The sequence below is a fragment of the Leopardus geoffroyi genome, chromosome C1 (genome assembly GCF_018350155.1).
Source record: "Leopardus geoffroyi isolate Oge1 chromosome C1, O.geoffroyi_Oge1_pat1.0, whole genome shotgun sequence".
Classification (NCBI taxonomy): Eukaryota; Metazoa; Chordata; class Mammalia; order Carnivora; family Felidae; genus Leopardus; species Leopardus geoffroyi.
Window position 1 is genome coordinate 167,920,572 of NC_059328.1, and position 24,253 is coordinate 167,944,824.

Genomic DNA, 24,253 nt, shown 5'->3' on the forward strand with positions numbered 1-24,253 from the left:
ATCAGCAGTGGTTTGGGTTCAGACTGACTTTCGTACAAAAGGTTTTTAATTGCCACCAGGTTTACTTAGAAAGATACAATAGGAGAAACAACACGTCTGCATGATAGCATCAAATACATCTTCAGCAGAAGCTCTTATGGTGGTCCAGGCACTGCTTCCTGAGCATATTATGCTCAGTTCAGTTGTAAGAAATGAGATCCCACAAGTGAATGCAGGCTACTCAGACACAAAGCAGCCATGAAGGAAATCACATCTTGTAATTGTCTGTGAGTATATTTTCCAAGTCTCTACAAGATATACATTTAGTTATGGGGTAACCACCCAGGCAAGCTGAGGCTATGTTTTCTCTGACAGATTTTTCATATGCTTGTGATCACATGGGCCCTTGGATTTATATGTCAACTAACAATCTTCTTAATCCCAATAAGGAGTGTTCTCCATAATAAATAATATTGAACATAGCTGACATTCCACATTTATCTTAACTAAGTATGTTTCCAAGGAAACGATGTTGGCAGAGGGTAAATCCAAGGTCATCATCACATGCAAGACAGGTTTAGACTTGATAACTCCTCCAAAGGGTTATTCTAAAAACACACTGACAATTTAAAACAATAATAGTAATACCTAATTTGTGTGAAGAAAACAACCTGAAATGAAAATACTGGTTAAAAATATGATACAAATTTCAGAGCGACTATATATTTCAGAATAATGGTAAAGATAGTAATTTTAGACTTTAAGTACCATATTAAAAATATCTGGAGTAATCACTTAAAGAGCAAGTGAGAATATAAAACATGTAAAAAACTGAAGGCAAAGCTCATGCCATCTAAAAGCATTAAAAAAAATTGAGAGAAGACAAAAAAGGAATAGAAAGCACATTATAAGATGGTAGAAGGGAAGTCCAAGCATACCAGGTATTGCTATAAACATAAATGGACTAAACTCTCCTGATCAGTTCAAAATAAAGATTAAAGATAAAACATAAAAACATGGATTTCAGCTATGTGGTTCTTAAAGGAGACAGATGAAAATACTAAAAAAAACTCCTCTAGTAATTATATTATTATCAGAAAAAATAGACTTTGAGGCAAAAAAGAATTACTAGAGATGAAAAAGTATGTGATGAAAAAGTTTCAATACATTATGAAGGAATACCAAAATGTTAATGATAGTACTAAAAAAGGACAGCATAATTAGAGATGTGTCAAAGATTTAAACTGCTTATTAAGGGCTATAATTATAAATTTATACCACAATTTGGGAAACATAAATGAAACCGGAACATTCCTAGAAAAATATACCTTAGCCAAATTGACTAAAGAAGAAATAGAAAGCTTGAATGGTTTCTTTAAGACTTGTTTTAAAAGTAAGTTTTGCCAGTCATTTAAAGTCCTCTGCTCTACCAGTTGAGCTATTGAATGGTGCTGCCAATCATTTAAAAACAGATAAATTCGATCACACAAACTCTTCTAAAGAGAGAAGAAGGAAGATACAGTTTGTCCTTGACAATTGTTCGACTTACAACTTTTCAACTTTAAGATGGTGTGAAAGCAGTACGAATTCAGTAGAACTGGGGTTCAAATTTTGATATCTTCCTGGGCTAATGATATGTAGCATGATACTCTCTTGTGATGCTGGGCACTGGCAGAGAGCCACAGCTCCCAGTCAGCCATGTGATCGTCAGGGTAAACAACGGATACACTTACAACCATTCTGTACCCATACAACCACTCCAATTTCCACTTCCACTTACATGAGATAGTCAACACTAAAACAGGGTTTGTGTTAGAGGATTTTGCCTAACTGTAGGCTAATTTAAGTCTTCTTCATCCATTTAAGGCAGGCTATGCTAAACTGTGATGTTCAATAGCTTAGGCATATTAAATGCATTTTTGACATGATATTTTCAACTTACCATGGTTTATCAGGATGTAACCCCATTGTAAGTTGAGGAAGATGTGTACATTCCTCAACTCATGACACTAGCATATCCTAAAGCAAAAGCATATGAGGATAACACAAGAAAAAATGTAATCTAGTCTCACTCATGAAGACAGGTTAAACAATCATAAAAGTATTAGCTTACTAGGGGCGCCTGGAGGGCTCAGTCGGTTAAGTGTCCGACTTTGGCTCAGGTCATGATATCATGGGTTGTGAGTTTGAGTCCCACAATGGGCTGGCTCTCTGCTGTGAGCACAGAGCTCACCTTAGAAGCTCTGTCCCTCTCCCTCTCTGCCCCACTGCTCCGCTCACGCGCTCTCCCTCTCTCTCTCAAAAAGAAATAAAAACATTAAAAAAATAAACTGTATTAGCTTACTGAATTCAGCAGTGGATTAAAAGTTAAATATTATGAGCTAGGCACATTTGCATAGAAGTCACAGTTCATTTAATTAGAAAATTAATTAATTATATATATATACACATATATAATAAAAGTAAAGTCATGATCATTTTAATAAACACAGAAAAAGCATTCAATAAGATACAATATCATTTATAATAAAGTATGTTAGCATACTAGTAATAAAAGGGAAATTTCATAATAATTTTTAGGATCTATATAAAAAAATCTCATATTTCTTGATGAAATTTAAAAGTATTCCCTGTGTGATCAGGAATAAAGGCAAAAACACTTCTACAGGGGCGCCTGGGTGGCGCAGTCGGTTAAGCGGCCGACTTCAGCCAGGTCACGATCTCGCGGTCCGGGAGTTCGAGCCCCGCGTCGGGCTCTGGGCTGATGGCTCGGAGCCTGGAGCCTGTTTCCGATTCTGTGTCTCCCTCTCTCTCTGCCCCTCCCCCGTTCATGCTCTGTCTCTCTCTGTACCAAAAATAAATAAAAACATTGAAAAAAAAATTTAAAAAAAAAAAAAAAAAAAAAAAAAAAAAACCACTTCTACAGCATTTGCTTTCTTCTGCCCCTTTATGTCTACCAGAAAATGGGGTGTCTGGACCAAAATGGTGACCTACGAGGCTCCTGAGTTTCCCCCCTTCCATGGATGCACTGACTTTACAGCTATACAGGGAGCAATATCCTCTGATGGAAATCCAGAAACTAGCTGAGTGACTCCTACACACAGGGCAAATGAGAAAACACCCACAATGAACAGGCCTGCATCTCTGTGCTGACTGCAGTTCTCCTCTGAAGCACCGACAAGTTTTGGCATGCCCTCAACCACTGGGAGATACTAAGAAAAAAGACAGTGGCTTGGACATCACAAAGGTTTGAGACACCTATATCTACCTCTAGATCTGCCTCTCATTTCTCTAATTTCTCTAGAAATTAGAGGCAGATCTAGAGGTAGATATAGATATAGGTGTGTGGAATATTATCCAGCCTTATAAATGAAGGAAATCCTGCTATATGTAACAACACTATGAACCTAATGGGCATTAGGGCATTATGCTAAGGAAAAAAACCTGGACAGAGAAAGATAAATACTGCATGGTATCACTTATATGTGGAATCTAAAAATAAATAAATAAATAAAAGACAAACTCATAGAAACCAAGAGTAGAATGGTGATTGGCAGGGGCTGATGTAGGAGGAAATAAGGACAGATTGCTAAAAGGATACAAACGTTCAGCCATGAGTAACAATTTAATGTCAACAGGGTGACTATAGTTGGTAATACTATATTGTGTAACTGAATTTTTCTAAGAGAGTAGAACTTAAGTGTTCTCCCCCCACCCGCCGAAAAAAAAGATAAACATGAGGTGATTGATATGTCAATTAACTTAACCATGTAAATCCTTTCGCAACGTATATGTATATCAAGTCATCACACTGTGTACTTTAAATATATTGCAATTTTATTTTCCGATTTTACCTCAATAAAACTTAAAAAAAAACTATTAAAATTTATACTAAAAGGGAATAAAAACAAGAATGTACACTTTGACCATTCCTATTTAAATTACCACTTTGTTTCAAACACCAGTTCTGCTCAGCATAAGACAAAAAAAAGTACAAGATATAAAGAATAGACAAGATAAAACAAACAGATACTATTTGTAAAATATTATATAAAAAGTGTCTAACAAATGTTTTAGCCATTTTTAATATAGTCCTTTTTTAAAATGTTTTATTTATTTTTGAGAGAGCACAAGTGGGGGAGGGACAGAACAAGAGGGACAGAGGATCTGAAGAGGGCTCTACATTGATAGCAGCATGCCGGATGTGGGGCTTGAACTCATGAACCACGAGATCACAACCTGAGTCAAAGTCGGACTCTCAATTCACTGAGCCACCCAGGCACCACCAGCCATTTTTAAATAAAAGTAAACAACTTTATATATAAAGACTTTTTTTTTTTAAGTTTATTTATTTATTTTGACAGAGAGAGCCTGAGGATGAGAAGGGCAAAGACAGAAGATAAGAGAGAATCCCAAGCAGGGTTTGCACTATCAGCACTGGGCCTCACATGGGGCTTAAACTCATGAACCATGAGATCATGACCTGAGCTGAAACTAAGAGTCAGATGCTTAACTGACTGAGCCACCAGGCACCCCTAAAACTTTATATAAAGACTTATAAGTAAGAGATAAATTAAACATGGTAGACCATGCTGTTGGATAAGACTCAACATTTGTACAGAAGAGCAAATGGCTGAGATAGATATAATTCCTGGGGGGGGGGGGGGAGGAGTGTTTAGCAGAACCAATTATAAAGAGTTTTGCCAAGTCTGTAGTGTTAGGGCAAAACAGGTTTGGTATAATGACAGAAAAATTAGCCAATGGAACAAAATAGATAATCCAGAAACAAATTTGGATATACACAGACACTTCAGTTTTAACACAGTGGGTACTGAAAAACAGTGGGGAGAAGAAAATACGTCACTACATGACTCTGGAACAAGAGTTAGTTATTTGGTTATTTATATGGAAGAAAGAAAACGGAATAAAATTCAATGTGAAAAAACAATTCCAGGTAGATGTAAGATTTAAAGCTAAACTATTGCACTTGTAGAAGATTAATATATTTAGGATCTGTATGACCTTGGAGTAAAGAAAAACGTCTTAAACAGAATACAAAAAGCAGAAAGCATGAAAGCATAGAAACACTGATCATATTAAAGTTAAGGATTAACTTTAATAAGAGACACTAAAACCAGTGAAAACTGAAGCTGTAAACTCAGAATATACCTGCAACCTAGGAAACTGTAAAGGATTAGTATAGTACTTATACTATATAAATGTCTATAAATAATTTTTTTAAAAAACTAATGACTCAAAAGTGGTAATTGAATATGAATAGGAATTTCACAGAAGAGGAAACACAAATGGCCAATAAACATGAAAAGATGCTCCACCTCATTAGTTATCAGGAATTGCAAATTAAATACCCAGTGAGATAGCATTCACAACCACTAGACTGTCAAAATTTTTAAAAAGTCACACAGTCTCAAGCATTGCCAAGGAGGTAACACAATGGAATGCTCATCTGCTATTGGTCGGAGTATGAAGTGACACCTCACCTTGGGAAAATAGTTTGGCATTTGTTCATTCATTCAGTATATATTAATGGACTATTTACAATGCATTTGGTACTACTCTGGAATTACAGTATGAGCAAAACATAAAATTACCACTTCAAGTTGAAATATATATATCTTATGACCTAAATTCCTCTTTCTGGAAAGGATATGACCCTACAGAAGGTAAGTATATAACCTAGAGAAAACTGTACATATGTGAATGTTCAAAACAATACTGCTTCTAAATGAAATTAGGAAAGAAAGGTGATAATCAAACTGTGTATCATCAGTTTAATGTATAAATAAATTGGAGATATAAAAGAATATAAAGCAACATTGAATAAACTACAGCTATGTATAAAAAATAGGAATCTCAGATATTATGTTAGTGGAAGATTATGTAACAATAGGTAAAAACTAAGTATTTTAAAGACATTCATATTTGGTGGTAAACTATAAAGAAAAGCAAAAGAATAATTAACACAATTGTAGAGAAGAATTACTTCTAGGTGTTTTGAAAATGAATTCTAAATCTACACCACTATTGGTAAGGATATAGACATACGATTTGGGGGAATTTTCATAATACATGTAAACAAATGAGCATTACAATGAATTAATATCAGTACTGTGGGAAACTATGCAACATTAATTAAATTCATAGAATGAATATTTAATTTCACCCATTAGATCAAGAACTACACAGACATATTTTTTAAAACTTCAGTAGATGAAAAGGCTTCTGTGATTAAAGGTTTGGTGTACACTGTTCAATCAAATAATCTAATTTCTAAACACCTAAGGATTTAGAAATGTCAAGTGAAATTAGCCTAGGAGAGTTGTCAATTTTCAGTGAAAAGGTTAGTCATAAGTGACATACTGCTTTTTTTTGACGTACTTTGTATAGTCAATAACAAGTTTCAATTACCTTAAAATTACCCACCTTATGGATGAATGTCTGCATGTGTGTAAATGTGTGTGTATGTATGTATGTGTGTATATATATATGAAATATGTATGAAATATGTATGAAATATGTATGAAATATGTATATGAAATATATATGAAATATGTATATGAAATATATATGAAATATATATGAAATATATATATAAAATATATATGAAATATATATGAAATATATATACAAAATATGCATATATATTTTCTCTTTTGAGTTATAAGTACATTAGGTTATTTTAGACATGTTCTCTGGATATAATAAATTAAGGAGTTGGGTTTTTATGCAATGTATTTTTGGTATGTAGTTAAAATGTTCTCTATTTCTCTAGCTCTGTCAGTTTTACACTGCTATAGGGTATGAAATTGACAAGAAATGGTGCAAAACCAACAACTGGAAGCACAGAACTTTAACAGGAAATTATTATGCACATTGTTTGAGAAAGGTTAAGAAAATAAATACTTGATAGCAATTACTATGCTCCAATTTGATGAGATATTTCAGACAAAGAATCCCAGATTCTTCCAAATGTAAGAATCCTTATATATGTACAAATGTTTACAAAATGAAAGTAGGATAATCTAGACAAATAGCACACTACCTAACAACCTTACAGGAAGAGATGTATAGAAGGAAATCTTATAGCCATAGCATTTGCTTATTTCCCTAGAGTTACACTGTAGTTCCTACTTTTGCATTTTTGTGGATAATGATCATTTCAAACCCTCTCTCCATAGCAGCTTTTTAAAATTTTCTTACAACAAACGTGAAATAGCAACTTAAAAAAGGAAAAGTGTGGAAGGTCACCTTTGGTATTCTGGGTATTTCCCATCATTAAAATCTGTCTAATCATTGCCCTAATAAATTAGTTACCATTATTTGGGGTCCCAGCGAGTTTTAAACGTTGAAAGTGATTTTATATATAAAGGACTTAGCACAGTGGTTGGCACCTCAATAAATTGTGGTGGTGTTGGTGGTGGTACAAGCATTCTTATTATGTCACTCTTTACTGCTCCTATTCTAGACTTTCTACATTACTTCATGAGGCTGAAATCCAATATTAGCAACAAAGGAGACAGAAAAATATGGGGTACTTCTGTTTCCGTAACAAGTGATTTGTAATGATGAGGAGGGGGAAGAGGAAATAATATTAGTAATGATACTGCCCTTGTGCTTTATAAACAACTTTCATAGATGTCATGTCATGCAATAGGCATAGTATTGTTGTAAGTTCTGTAGAGCAGATACAATTTTCCTTACTGTAAGGATGAGGAAATTAAACCACAGAGAGGTTGAATAAGTAGCCCAACTGGATACTGACTGCACATGGGGGCATTTAATGCAAAATAGAGACCGGAAGCCACATCACTTCAACCCAAGTACTCTGCTATCATTTAAATCAGCATGGCATTCCATACTGAAATATTAATCCTTTGGAGCAAATAGAGTTTCATGTGGGTGTTTCATGAAACACCTGGACTGAAGTGATCAGTTCAAATGAACGAACAAATACTCAACATTAAAAATAGATCACAGCTGCCTTTTATTTGAGTAAAGCAAAAAAAATAAAAAAAATAAAAAAAATAATTTATCAGATAACACTTCAATTTCCATGATTTTATTATTTTTATAAATTCAAAATATATTAAAATGGCCTCTAACTTAAATTATCCTACTTAAAATATCCATCAGCTTTATTTTTCCAAAAAATAACACTACAAACAATGTAAAATTCAACTGAATTATTTTCTGGTCCACAGAACTTTCAAAGGGAATTGTGCTAGCTTAGCAATATGAGGATCCTACAGCATGAATTACCTTATAATGAAACACTTGGGAGAAGTCTTATATAATTGGGAAAATTATATCTGAAAAGTATATGATTGCTATAGTAATAAATGACTATTTCCGGCCTTTTAAGGATTAATTATGAGAAAAAGCAATAATGTTCAGCACCCCAAAATATTTATAATCATTTAAGCAGACTATAATATAATCTTTCTTCTTAAATAAAGCTTTTATTTTTATAAACTTAGAATTATATATAAACAAGGATGAATTGGGAATTATAATGATTAAAAATGTAACGAATGAACATGTCCAAATAAAAACTGTTTTGAATAACCACCATGGAAAAACAACATGTCACACCTAAATTCTACATATTTAAGCCATATGGAGCACATCAAAGCTACCATAAAATGACTGAAAAGATTTATTTTGAACATTGAGGAAATCTTACTTGTGAGCAGATGCCTAGACTAGCTTGGAGGCAGTAGGTTTTCATTGGGTGACTAATCACATCACTGGGGCATTTTTGTAAAGTCTATAAAAAGGATTTAGTAGTAAAATACATGCATATTGAAGATAACAAACAAGATAGGCACTTCAAGATATTTCTGAAGAGCATCACAATCACAATAAATGCCTTGAATCTTAAAACAAAAGCAGTTCATCCCCAATTTCAGAGAGCAACTACCCTTTTGTCAGGTTTGACTCAGAAATGAGAAATTTGCCTGAATAAAATGCATACAACTATACTCCTGCAGCACACTTATCTCAATAATAATCTCTCATTTAATTCTTCATGTTCTTAGAGCAGCTAATTCTGGAGAAGCTCAAAACACATTGTGAATTTTCTTCTCCTTTTTCAAAGTACAAATGCAGTCCATCTTCAAAATCTATGCAAATGCTAAAAGAGCTGGAATGTAATGAAGTCATATGAAAAATATCCCTAGAATTTTTAAGCTTAAGCGGTTCATAAAGAGTACTAAAAATGTAGTCCAAATCTCTCATTTGGGGGATAAGGAATTTGAAGCCCGGAGGCTTAATATGACTTACTCAAGGTCTCAAAGTCAGGGAGAGCAGCCTCAAGATGTGAATTCAGAAAAGCCAAATCATCTGGTGTTCTTTCCACCACACCATGACCTCTTTTAATTTTTTTTTTTTCAACGTTTATTTATTTTTGGGACAGAGAGAGACAGAGCATGAACGGGGGAGGGGCAGAGAGAGAGGGAGACACAGAATCGGAAACAGGCTCCAGGCTCTGAGCCATCAGCCCAGAGCCCGACGCGGGGCTCGAACTCACAGACCGTGAGATCGTGACCTGGCTGAAGTCGGACGCTCAACCGACTGCGCCACCCAGGCGCCCCCCATGACCTCTTTTATATGGAAAGAGCAATCAGGGTGAAAGATCCACATTTGTGAAGTTTGGGTCTTGAAATTTTTCTCTTTCTCATAGTTAAGACAAATCGGCCCAAAACAAAGCAGCATTATTGTATGTATAACTAGAGTTAAAAATAACCCTAGTTTTAAGTCTACTATTATCTGGTCTCAATATGTTGCACTTTCTTTCCAAAGGACTGGTGTCATCAGAAATTCTTAATGTTGGTTAGCTAACTATAGTCTTTAATTGCTAACGTCAACATCTGTAAACTCTCAGTTGGGAGGACTCTGGGATAGAAAAAAAAAAATGCTAGTTTAATGCATGAGTGATAGAAATCAGTGTGAAAATGCTCTTCAAAAATTGTCATTGTTATTTTATGTATTTATACTTTTAAAACCCATTTATGAATTCTTTCTTGTTTTAGTTTATTTATTTATTTTGAGAGAGAGAGAGAGAGCAAGAGCAGAGGAGGGGCAGAGAGAGAGGGACAGAGAGAGAATCCCAAGCAGGCTCTGCTCTGTTAGCACAGAGCCAAACATGGGGTTCAAACTCACGAACAGTGAGATCATGACCTGAGCTGAAACCAAGAATCGGATATTAACCAACTGAGCCATCCAGACACTCCCCCTATTTTTAGTTTGTTTATTTATTTAGAGATGAATTCTTGATAAAAGATTAAATCAGGGAACTATTCAAAATTAAACAAGGGTAGCACAAATAGTTTCTAAATTTCTCTTAAGTCTAACCCCCAAAGTATTGTCTTCTAAAAAGAATCAAGTGGTTTATACTTTAGAGTATTGGGAAGAGAAAAGGTTAAATTCTAATAACATAGTGGAGTTAAAACATGACTTTAAAGAAAATGTAGTTCATATAAAATATTTACACTAGAGTAAAAAACTAGATTAAAGAAAACTAATTAAAATATTCTTTTATATTCAAATAAAAAAGAGGAAACCAAATTTCCTTTTAGTTCAAGTTTCCTGAAAATCCCAAAAGGAAACATTTAATTTTCTAGGACACATTGAGAGACATAGGTAAGAAGGCACCATGGCTAGAGCTGAATTAATCAAGTAAACATCACTGAGAATCAACAGAACTTTCCTGGTGATTAAACTCAATTTGAGACAGCTGGAGGTGGACCCAATCTTGTCCAAGATTCCATGAGAACAGAATCTAAAAGGTACAAAATGGTCTTAGAGAACAGAATTTGTAAACCATTGTAAACCTCCCAGCATTTTCAAGAATACAAGGGTAAAACTGAGTAAAAATCAAGAGGGTAAGCCTTGCATTTTCAAGTTAGAGAGGTCTAATTAAGTAGTACAGCTTTGTACTCAATTCTGTTCTTATTTTTCATGTTGCATCATGTTTACATGAAATGCTTGCCTTCTCCAATTTCCTAAATATTCCAAGGGTCATGGAACTATTAGCCATCAGGAAGGTGAAAGATTGAATACCATGGTGTTTCAAGGCTGGAATTGCTTTAATTGTTAATTCTAAATCATTAAATCTAACTATATCTGGGTTCTTGTTTGATCTATTTAACACCTGCATTGGGAAAAATCTAACATTGTCCATACCCCTAATTAGAGGGACCACGCATCCCAGTATGAAGCAACCCAAGTTCAAGCCTTCCTGGCTTAATCATGAATAACTCTTAAAAGGGTCCCATTTTGATGATAAATTATACAACCATCAGCTATAAAAAATTTTAAATGGCCTCTTCCCTTACTCTCCTAGTCCCTAAGAAGACTTTCTTCCATGAAACTTAATGCTAGAAAAGAAGTTAATGCTGACTTCACCATAATGGAAACATTTCAATATATAATCTTGACTTTTCAGATTCTACTTCCTTTCCTTTTTCTTTCCTACTTTCTATTACTAGTATGAATTTTGCTTCTTCCTATGGAAATTGTGCATTACTGTTCTGACATTTCCACCCCTCTTCCCCCAACTATGCTTAGTTGGCTTGGAAGCATAGACCTAATTTAAAATATTAAATCTATAATAAAATGTTTCAAAACCATAAATTAATTTACAAAACAATTACCACAACACAGTTCATTTGTAAATTGGGTACAGCTTTTGTACTGATAAAAGAAGTATTTAGGATGAAATTTATGCTTAATAAGTAGTATTGAATAAACACCTGAATGAATGAATGAATGAATGAATGAATGATTAGGAATGGACTTTACAGACGGGAGGTTTAATGCGAAGTAACAGAAAAATTCTTATGCCACAAAGAGAAAGAGACAGGATGGTGACAAGATAAAGGAGAAGAAGCATAAAATCAAAAGTGTAATTAAGTTTGAAAGAATTTCTGCCACCCACTGGTTTTTCACAATGACTAGCATGTCCTAAGGCACCAAAGGTTATAAACTTGGTCTACTGGGACTTTTTCTTTTTACTACAAAAATGTAAAGCAGACTTTATCATGGAAATCACTTGTTAAAATGGATTAAGTTTTTAGAAATAAACACTGAGCAGACTGAAATGTGTTTTATTTTGTCAAGTGAAATATGCATACATTGGCTTTCACCCTGTAATGTTCAGATCTGGCTAATACTATTCCCATTTTGCACAAAAGAGGTAAACAAGACTGCACATGTAGAAACATGTACTTCTTTAATTGTTCGCAATTATTATATTTCTAAGTACTGTGCTACGTTCTGTAGCATGTTTAACTTTGATCATCACTCCTACCCAATGAGGTACATTTCACAGATGCAAAACTGAGTTTAGAGAGGTTAGACAACTTTCCTTCATAGTAAAAAGTCAGGGTCAGGGTTTGAAGTCGTGGCCAAATCTCAAACTCTTTGCCACTGTGCTCTATAATCTCACTCGGACAGCTCTTTCACAATCAACTCATTGTGGTGCTTCATTCAAAGACTGTCCATTACCTGCACAGTAGAGCACAAATCCCTTTAACCAGAGATTCTCAAAGGTGGTTTTAGAACTGAAGAGCTTTTAAAAACACACAAGCCAGCAATTCGGATTTAATTGATCAGGGTGGAGCGTGGGCATCAGTACTATTTAAAAGTTCCCCAACTGATTCTGAGGCGCAGCCGAGACTGGGAAGGCTCCCAGAGACTTGCATACAGGTGCCCTCTGCAACTGGCTTATCTGCTTTGCCAAAACACGGTTTCGTGAGAGTTCTTCATAGACGCCCTACCCTCCAGACATACCACAAACAGACCACCATTTTGCACTCATCTTTACACAAAAAAATAATGCCTATCAAAGGAAAGAAACTTATTCAGATTAAGATCTCCTTTTTGTACAAATGTTCAGCCTTTGTAGTTTGTGTATTATAATACCTGTGCTGATTCTTGGACACTTCTTTGAAAGTAAAATGATCTAACATGGAAAGTTTGTAAAACATCTTTCCCTGATCTATTCCTGCTACCATTTTTATGAGGCAGAGAAAGATAGAAATTCATAGAATATTAGCATTAGGTTAACAGTGATTGTATCTAGTTAGCTTAGCCAATTAGAGCACAGTGCTAATGAGACTAATATTGTGGCTTTTGTGTCTAATTGGCTCTGTATGGATTCACAAACACAAACTACCTTAATCCAGGGTAGACAATGCATAAATGTCAGCAATTATGCGTCTGATCATAACAGAGAAGGATGTATATGTATAGCTCTGTGAAAATCCAATAGTATCATCTTAAAATGCAAGCGAGAGCATATTTTTAAAAAGCAGCAGTACAGCCAATTTAGACCAATTAGAAGACAGAAGGAAAATGTCTAATCAATAGTTAGCTGATCATAATATTAACCAAGTCCTTCATACCACATTTCTGCAAGCTAACATTTTATATAATATAAAATCACTCCCACTTCAGCTCAGCTGGGATTTTGAGCTTATTAAACAAAAAGAATGAGTTAAATTAACATTCAAACTCAGCATTAAACCCCTAGGAGCAAAGGAATTCATGATAAGATGTCCATTGTCAAATCGTGACTTTGTATTACAATCCCAGAGGTAAGATCACCCAGTGTTATGTATTTCTCAGAGAACTAAATGTATGAGATTAAAAAACAAACCCTCTGCACAAAAGGGTGAGCTCAGGGCAGCATTGAATGCTGTCATGTTTGTGGATTTAAGGCATGCCTTACTATTATTTTAACATAATTTTGGTCTTTCTTCCTTTCCTTTCAATATGGTAGTGTGACCTGCATTGGAAGTTTTCATTTCATAAAGCTGAAGTCCCCTAAGGCCCTGGTGTTTTACATGGACACTGAAGACTAAGACATGTGAAAATATTTTATACAAGAGACACTCAAGTGATTGCATTCAATCATGAATACTTGAGGGGTGTATTTCTAGCAAGTTCTGGAAGGAAAAACACACACTATCAGGTAGGCCAAGGCTGGACACCAGGAATGGTCATAAAGGGTCAATACAACACCTGCTCAGGAGTTGACCAAACATCAGCTTTTCACCTTGAACTTCTAGGGAGCAGACACTTGGGAGGACAAAAGGCAATAAACTGGATCATCATCCAATTACCTGGTAAATGGCTTCTGCTTTTCTCATCCATTAACTGTGGCTTAGAGGCATGAAGTCATCACCTGGCAACCCTACAAGCTTTTACTGTGATAACTTTTAATCACATCACATTCCTGCCATTTTCCCTCTGCCTCTTTCATCTTTCATTTGTTTATATGAAAATATCTGTTATCCTCAAAAGTAAACTTCTCAAAATTATGTTAAAAATTCAAAAGTACAAAAGGGTATAATAGTTAAATAAAAGTCTACTTCAAATACAAAAAGGAATCAAGTCAAAAGCAATTCTACCTTGAACTCAGTCCCCAGGCCCCCTGTGAAATGATTCATCCCTTCTTTCTCTCTTTCTCCTCCTTCCCCATCCCTTCTCTCTCTCCACATGTATATGTATATATACATATAAACACACAAACATATCTTTTATGGAAATATATATTTTTCTGCATATTTCTTGTTTTACTTATATCTTGCACATTATCCCATATCAGTTGTTACAAATGTTGAAATTCATATGTTGAAATCCTTTTTAAAAAAAAAAAATTTTTTAATGTTTATTTATTTTTGAGACAGAGAGAGAGCATGAACAGGGGAGGGTCAGAGAGAGAGGGAGACACAGAATCTGAAGCAGGCTCCAAGCTCTGAGCTGTCAGCACAGAGTGCGACGCGGGGCTCAAACTCACGGACCGTGAGATCATGACCTGAGCCGAAGTCGGACGCTTAACCGACCGAGCCACCCAGGCGCCCCAATATGTTGAAATCCTAATGGCCAATGTGATGGCATTAGAAGGTGAGGCCTTTGGGAGTTGCTTAGGTCATGAGGGTAGATTCTCCATGAATGCGATTTATGTTCTTATCAAAGAGACCTTACAGAGATCCCATGCCCCTCCTGCCATGTGAAGATACGACAAAAAGTCTTCAACCTGGAAGAGGGCTCTTATCTGGCCATGCTAGAACCCTGGTCTTTGACTTCCAGCTTCCAAAGCTATGAGAAAGAAATTTCTGTTGTTTATAAGCTACCCAGTCTGTAGTATTTTGTCATAGCAGCCCAAACAGGCTAAGAAAGTATCACACTGCATGGATGAACCATGATTATTACCATCACCTATGCTGGGTATATTTTTTCTATATTTTTCTACTAAAAATAATGTTACAATAAAATCCTATATTTTTTATAGATACATGCAAGAAAATTTATTGCCTTATGTACCTTTGTATATATATGCAAGTATATATGCTGACTAAATCTGGGATACTAGAGTTGCTGGGTCAAAAGCTATGCATATTCTAAGTTTTGAGAGTTACTGTCACCTTGCCTTGGCAAATACATGAATGAATTTCATGTATTTCATGGCAAATACACTCCATCCAACAATGAACTAGAGTGCTCCCATGCCCATACATTTGTTAACTCACTGTATTATCATAAATAAGACTTGATCTTGCCCATCTGATAAGAAACATGCGTCACTGTATTTTTAATTAAATAATAAATATTTTTATGAGCAGCACTATCAAATAATTTATTGAGTTCTGCACAAGTAGTCACAGGTCCTGTATTCAAGTCTTATCCGTTAGTCAGTGTTTTAAGTATATCATTTACTATGTGCCTAGTGTTGTATTGAGACTCACATATTTAAAAGAATTAGGACACAGTTCCTATTCTCAAGCAGTCTAGGAGAAGAGAAAGATATTTTTAAAAATAATTCATATATATCATGATAAGTACAATAATAGAATATGTATTGGATATAAAAACGGTTAACTTTGGGTAAAGAGCTTGTTCCTTAAATATACCTTACTAATCTAATTTACTTTTACATTTTATAAACATACTCAGATGTGATAAGGAAAATAAATTTAATACCTTGGTCAGTGAAAAGCATGATGACAACAACAGCAAAATTAAAGATTCTGATCCAATGAAAAATCATCTTAAGTGACTCATCTATATTTATACTCTATATTTATTGCAATAAGAGTATGCAGTCATTTATAAAACTACTTTATTTGGTATTTATTCCTGGCACTTGCTACTTTGTCTAAAGAAATAAATCACAGCCTGTCCATTGTTTTTGCAGATGTCGTGAAGTTCTTTTGATTAACAGAATTAAAGCACAAACTTTTGCCTTCTGCCCTTTCTCCTCCCCCAACTCAGTGAACCATTAAACTTTTAATATATGGTGATTCTTATTAACTGTTGGATTTGTTATACCATACTAAAGAAGCTTGCCCTTTAGTATGAGATGTGTTAAGGATGGTTAATTATATTACACAGAAAGCCCTTTAAGTATTCAGATCCTATAAAATGTGATAATAATGTTAACATCATTGACTGGTAAGGTTACTACTTGAGCTTTTAATTATCATTCCAACCTTCTTTATAAGCTGTCTTCCAATCAACAGGAAAGCTTTAAAATTTTATCCCTGAACTAAATTTGATTCATTGATCACACTCCCCTTACACATCTTTCCTTCATTTCCAAACCTCATTGCATTGTTTATGCTCAACTGGTAAGTCCTCCTTACTTAATGTTTGAGCTGGGCTGCCCACAGAAGTAGACAGAAGAAGCTGGTGTGATCTGTGGAAGCTGTGGAGTGAAGGTTCAAGAGGTCTGGGTTTGACTTCCAGGTTTGCTCTTCAGCAAGTCACTGCCCAGGTGCTGATTTATTATTAGTATAATGAGCAAATACTACTTTATCTACTTCCCAGTGTTGTGGTAAGGATCAAATGAAATAAAAGATGGAAATAGGTGATGAGTATCAGTGATTAGGGATCTAATTATCAATCCCCTTTCAAAATCTCCCATCCCTACCTAGGCCCAGTTCTTTATGGGGCCTCCACTTACTCAAAGCTGCCCATCCTGTGCCCCATTGTTGGAGTCCCCTATGCTGCTGTATCCCCCACCAAATTTACCTGCTTTCAGTTTTATCTCTCAGACACTAATTTTTACCAGAAGTCAGCTATAACAGAAGAAAGATAGTTTGTAAATAATAATGGGCTACATTTACTGAGTACTTAAACTCATGCCAAACCATAAAATCATCATTGGCAACTTTACAGCTTTTACTGTAACTTCTGATTATATCATATTCCTCCCATTTTCCCTCAGTTTGCCATGCAAAGAAATTTATATACATTATTCTCACTTAATCTTTGTAGCAAATCCATGCAGAGGAATCAATTATTATTCTTGTTTTACAGCTGAGGAAACCGAGACTTGTAAAGTGCAATAAGTTGCCTGGTCATACAGCCAAGCTGTGGTGGACCTGGGCTTTGAAACTTTGAATGCTTGAAACTCGCCATAACACTGTTCTGCTGCTTCTCCTAGACACAGAACTAATGTAATGAATGAATCCTCACTGATATATTACCTTATTAATTTAACATGCTCCTATAATTATAGAGTCTGAAGTTGGAAGATCATCTACGTTAACCATCCATGCAATCCTTATTCTCCTCTATCACACATCTAAGTCACATTCTGCCTTTTGCTTCAGTATCACCAATCAGGGACATGTACTATGTTCAAAAAAGGAGTCTCCTCATATTCAGACAGCCCTATTAGGAAGTTCTTTACATCACTTGAAAATCTTTCCTATTGATTAGCCCATCCACTGATCTTAATTTTACCTGAAATCTTTACTGAAAAACTATAATTTAAGGGAGGTTGGTGGGGGGGGGGGGGTGACATAAAGGGGATTAAAGAGTGTACTTATGGTGATGAACACTGAATCATGTTTAGAATTATTGAATGATTACATTGTACATCGGAAACTAACACTGTATGTTAATTATACTTCAAAAAATAAATATTAAAAAAAATTCAAACAAACAGCAGGAAAAAGCCCACTATAACTCAAATGTTATAACAAACCCTCTGATGATCTCTTCTGCTTGACAAAGTACTCAGTGCACCTTGGCCATGGCGGTCACTCCCAAATGAAAGCACCTACGGCTCTCTGCATCTCTCCCAAACTCCAGGCATGCTCTGGCCAGTTGAAGAAACTTCACTGTTACAGATATCCTATTTTTTCTAGTCCCACCTAAGATAATATCAAGACTGTAGGGGACAATTATATCATGCTTTTGACTCATATAAGAGTTTATAGTTCTATACTCCTACAACTTCTCTCTCTCCCTCTTTCATTTATTGTAGTTGAAATTGACCATGTTGGAGTTTGTTCATCTTTCTAAAACAGTGGCTCAAACTGGGGCTGCACATTGGAATCACCTTGGGAATTTTAAAAATATTATTCCTGTGTAGCACTCCTAGAGATTCTGATTTATTTGTATGGGATGTGGCCTAGGCATTGAGATTTATATTAATTGTATTTTCCTATGTATTTATGATCTCCACTTCATATCATCTACAAATCTAATAGCCAAGTCATCAGTGTTCCCACCAAGTCATTGCAGAGTCCTAGAGCCTCAACTTGATATTGAAGAGGTACAAATGGGTGTAGGCATTCAACCAATTACAAATCCAGTAACTTACATTATCATTCAGTCTTCAGCTTTCTACTCTATTCACAAAATAATATCAACAAACATTTTGTTAGATGTCCTATAGAAAGCTAGTCTAGGAAAGCTAGTCTAGGACAGTGGTTAAAAGCATGGGTTCTGGAGCCTGACTGTCTGGATTCAAATCTCAAATGAGTTACCTGGATGACTTTGGGCAGGTAACCTAACTAGCCTCTCTGGATTTGAGTTTTCCTACTTGCAAAGTAGGTATAACAGTACTTACTGATAGGGCTGTTACAAAGACTAAATGAGTTTATGTATGTAAAGTGTCTGACATATAGTTACTTTGAAAGCGTTAGTTATCACTGCTGTTATTCTGAAGCCCTTTAATGCACTATTTAGTGCATTCACTTGATTAAAGACGGACAGTGATAAAATGTGCTGATAGAGATCCAACACTGGTTAAATCAGTTGCAGCTGAAGCAAGAAATAAGTGTTAGAGATCATTTCTTTTTTTTTTTTCAATATATGAAATTTATTGTCAAATTGGTTTCCATACAACACCCAGTGCTCATCTCAAAAGGTGCCCTCCTCAATACCCATCACCCACCCTCCCCACCCTCCCACCCCCCATCAACCCTCAGTTTGTTAGAGATCATTTCTAAACCATCCCTATTTTCTCCCTATCCCAGTTAAGCATGATTCACAACCCATTAAAGAATTTCTAACTACTCTGTATACAGACTGACATCCATTGCTTGTTCCCCTCAATTTGCATAAAAGTTGTATACTTAAATTATACAAAATTTGAAAGCTTCAATTAATCAAGAGTTAAATAACTTATCATGAGTATTGTATTACCCATTGTGCAATAATAAAAATACATAAAATGTAGGAAAATGCCAGAAAAAAAGTCCCTGTAGATTAATTTCTGAATCTGCTTACACCTGAATATTTTCAAATTTCAAGCTCCCCTTTCCAGTGTGCCAAGAAAAAACTCAAGTAAAGAAATACCACCTTAACTTGCTGGAAGAAACAGAGGGTTTCTAGATGTAAATTCATTACTTCCATCATCTTCTAAAAAACCAACACTACCAAAGAGTGAATTAGAGTGCCAAAAAATAGAAGCAGAATTACCATAGATATCCAAGTGAAATTCACACACCAATCTGAAATGTCAACAAAAAGATATTTGGCTAAATAGCCTGGTGGTGTTGCAGACTCCCTGGATGGAATCAGAAGACAGAAGATTCCTTGCTCTGATAGAACAGGCATTCCCTGTGGGAGGCACCTAGTTATTATTCAATTGCCATTTGCAAGAAAATATAGCTATTGAGCAATCTCATCTTATAGGAAATTAAAAGAAACAGAATGCCTTAAACTACTAGCAACTTTAACTTACTCACCAGTGCCTCTTCTAAGAATTTGAGGACAAGTTAAAAAAAGTTTTTTGATGATACTTAGTATTAAAATTTAAATTATGGATTCACATTGGTATTTTGCCATAACAAACAGACCATACAGCCAAATAGGACTGATATAAGCAGGGGGACACTGGAGCTAACATGGAGACTAAAATAGTGATCTTTAAGGTAAAGAAGAATCAGAATCTTTTTCCAAAGATCATAGTTTAAATTCCAGAAAAATCTGCCAATACAATCTTGAACAATTAGAAGAAGTAATGCATAACATAGTGACACTTATGACTAGGCAAAAGCAGAAAACAGATTGATGAGAGAAGGCAAAAAAATCTTTTGGGATCAAAACAATCAGATTGAAATAGTGATATATGGTTAAAAAGACATGAAAAAAATTGGAAGAAAGTTGGAATTTGTCCTATAGAGCAAAAGACATTGAGAAATGAACTAGATCATTGTGTGTGGGAGGGGGTACCATTTAACTAAGAGAAGATATGGTTAACTGAACAGTTCTCTATTGGGCTATTTCCAAAACTTGAGTTAATTGCTCTCACATTCAACTGATCAATTTGGGCTCAAAACTGGTTTCCTGGTTTGACATGTCACATGACTGACAGAGAGAACTGAGGTGGCATTTTAGACTGGGTACGAAAAGGTTAGCTTAATGAAATTATTCCAAACATCTCCTCTACATTATTTACTAATCAACTTCAAGGTAGCCTAGGACAAAATTCTGTTATAGCATATGTAGTTTACTTCTATATAGTTCTTTCTCATCTTGAGAATCAAATTATATGGTGATATCTAGTCACACTCATTGGGGATATTTATAAAAATACTGGAGGCAGGGACATATTAGGAAGTGAAAAGAGACAAGAAAGGTAAAGCAAAGTCTGAGCAAAGAGGATTTTAAAATACAGCCTTAGGTGAGATAATAAAAAAAAAAAAATGAGCCTTTATTCCTTCATTTCCCTGTGGGGAGGTTGCCCAGATGTTTAAAAGTAACATTTGGAGCCAGGATGGAAATGTTTTGCTCTGTTCTGGTGAGGTTAAAATTGCAGTAACTCTGGGCTAGGAACAGGGTTTTTGATAAATAGCTTAACATGTGTACAATGAATATTGCATTAATACACTAAAAAGTGATTAGCATTCAGTAAAATCTGCCTATAAATATTTTAATATTGTATGAGGCACATAGTAGGTACACAGTAAATATTATCTCTATTCTTTTTTACTCAGCCATGGCTTAACATGTGTACGATGAATATTACATTAATACACTAAAAAGTGATGAGCATTCAATAAAATCTGCCTATAAATATTTTAATACTGTATGAGGCACATAGTGGGTACACAATAAATATTATCTTTATTCTTTTTTACTCAGCCATGGTGCACTTAATAACTAAAGGATCCCATAGATCTTCTAAGTCAAGTTTGCAAGTTACTCTGTCTCTCTGTGAAACCTAGGAAGTAGCAGTCAAGAACATGAGTCCTAAAATCAAAAGGACAATGAGCCTTTGAGTGAAGTCCAGATGAAGGAGTAGAGGGAGACCATGAAGGAGGGACCCCTCATCATGCATCTTAACTACAACAAAATAAAATTAATTTATAAGAATCTCAAACTTGTTAAAGGAGGAAAATCCTGAAAATGTTCTAGTTGATAAAGGATAACAATTGGAAATTGTTTATTTAAAATGTTACTGGCAACTGTTATTTAATATGCTGCCTTTATTGTCTTATTTCTGTAACTATAGGAGGTATATATATATATACCATTTTAAGTTTCTCAAATGAAAACTTTCTTTTCATAGGAGATTCTAGGAATAAACTCCTAGGTAGAAACTGCTTTTATAGGAATATGAAGCTGCCATTTTGGCTTTGGCAGACCTAATTTTATTGGTAATAATTAGAGATTCACCTTCTTATTTAGAAAGTAGGTAGGGTTCCCACGTTAAATATAGGACACCCAGTCAAATGTGAATTTCAGCTAAACAATGAATAATTTTTAGTATAAGTATGTCCCAAATATTGCCTGGGACATACTTATACTAAAAAAGAATTTATCACCACAGCAACAAACCTCAAAACAAACTATATACAAGCTATATAAATAGTCCAAACAAATAATTGCTTGTGTACGATAGGAAAGCTCACTGAACTTGGAGAGTACTTTGATTTTGTCATGTTTCTCAACTAAATTATGTTTACTACCTACTTTGGTATTTGCTATGTGTCATAACTAATCATTTTTAAATGCTAAAGGGAATCCAGGATTGCTAGCTCTTGACATAAAAGTGAAAAGACGCAGGTAAATTTCACAGAGATTCACAAGAATCTCACATCCTCATGATAACTTTCTAAATCCTACTCCCGTGAAAGAGAAATTGATGCTAAGATTTTAGGCAAATATGCTAAATTATCCCTCACTTCTAGTGAATTTCTATGATCTATGTAATATGACAAGTTTTACTATTCTAGGAGAATTCTGACATTCTAAAACTTCTTTAAAGGTTTTATTTACTAAACATGTTAAATCATCAGAAATTTCAAAGAGAAAATCTCAATGCCCTTCTAATCTTCTAATTCTCAACACAAAAACCCAATTTGTCTCATGGGCTTTGGGGAAGCAAGAAATATGAGATATTTATTTGTAGTCAAAACCTGAAACAAAACCCCCCTGACAATCTGATGATGACTTGTGACATGACATTCCTAAAAGAACAGAAGAAAAATAAGTTGTTTGAAATTAGGCTCCACTGAAAATCAGAAAATCTCCTAATTATAATGGCACATATTATATGCATACGTTTCAATAAATACGATTTTAGCTTGGATCCTTTATCATGTGAAATCACTTAATAACCTAGGCAAAGATCCAAGGATTAACAAGAAAAAAAAATCATGAAATTCAAGATTTCAGAAGTGTTTTCAGTTCCATTGTCAAGGCCGTTTGAAAAAAAAAAAAAAACATAATAGCACCATTCCAATGTGTACCATAATCCACCTGTATATATCTATTACCACCATACAAAGAAAAAACACAAGAATAAATACTTCATTAAATGTCTTGGTAGTTATTTTTGACCACCTCTATTTCAAAATGCACTATGACTAGCAAAACTTTCAACAAGGGTTATTTTCTGACAGAAAGAAAAGGCTAAGAAAATCATTCTTACAACATTTAAAGTACATTTCATCCATTATCACTTTGTGGAAACAAATAAAAACTATTTTTAATATAATTTTAGCATGAGAGCTTTTACTTTTCAAGATGAGGCAGTTGTATGAAAGAAGACATTTTCAGCATTGTTAACACATCTTTGGGCTGTTTAGCTTTATTCCTTAACTAACCCTTCTCACAACACACATATGTATAATAAAGTATGGGTAATGTATGGGTAGTTTATATCAACTATAAAATATATAAAAGCCTTGTCCTCTCTCCAGCATTGCTCTGGGATGTATTACCAAACAAGCAGATAAGTCTAATGATGAACTGCACAAAATGGTCAGTACTGATAGAGTGGTTTTCTACAAATGTATTACAAAAAGATGAATAAATACTATACATATGAGAACATAGCTATTTTGATGTCACACGTCAAGTAAAGTCCAAAGAGATAAATGTTCATAACTTCAAATCTGTAGGTTTTGGATTAAAAACATAAAGAATTTTGGAGAAATGACAATGCATTCAGAAAACAGACTAGGTTGAAGGTAAGAGTCTCTTCTTGAGGGTCTAATTAGGTGCCTCCCTCCCTCTGCTTTTTAAAAATTTATCTCATAGAGACACCTTAGCAGAAACTATCAGCTTTGACAGAACACCGAAATCCTGGCAGTGAACCATAAATTGACCATTACCATAAAAAGAGCTGCTAAATGAGAAACCATGTGCTCAGTATAAAACTAATTTCATGCTTTCAAAAGCACACAGTGGCTTCTAGCAAGATAGTGGCCCTGGGACTTGCTGAGACAGATTGGCGAACACAAATGGTTTGCTCCTGATGCGTCTGCTTAGCCAAGCTTTACATGTACTGGCAGTAAACGGGGTTCTCGAATCTTCTGTCAAACGAATACACCCTTATCTATAACTTCAGAGTTGAAAGCTATAGAACAGCTGCCTCAAATAAATTTAGCAGGAAAAACACATACACACATATATAAATACATACCTCATGTGCCATGTTAGCTTCCAAACAAAAATAGATTTCTCTGCAGACTTAACACACTAAACAGACACTTAATAA

General features: G+C 34.8%; 1 protein-coding gene across 5 annotated transcripts in view; it reads right to left on the reverse strand.

Moving 5' to 3' along the window:
* Positions 1-24,253, reverse strand: part of ZNF385B (zinc finger protein 385B) — a 407,917-nt gene that overhangs the window by 268,557 nt on the left and 115,107 nt on the right. The window lies entirely within an intron of this gene.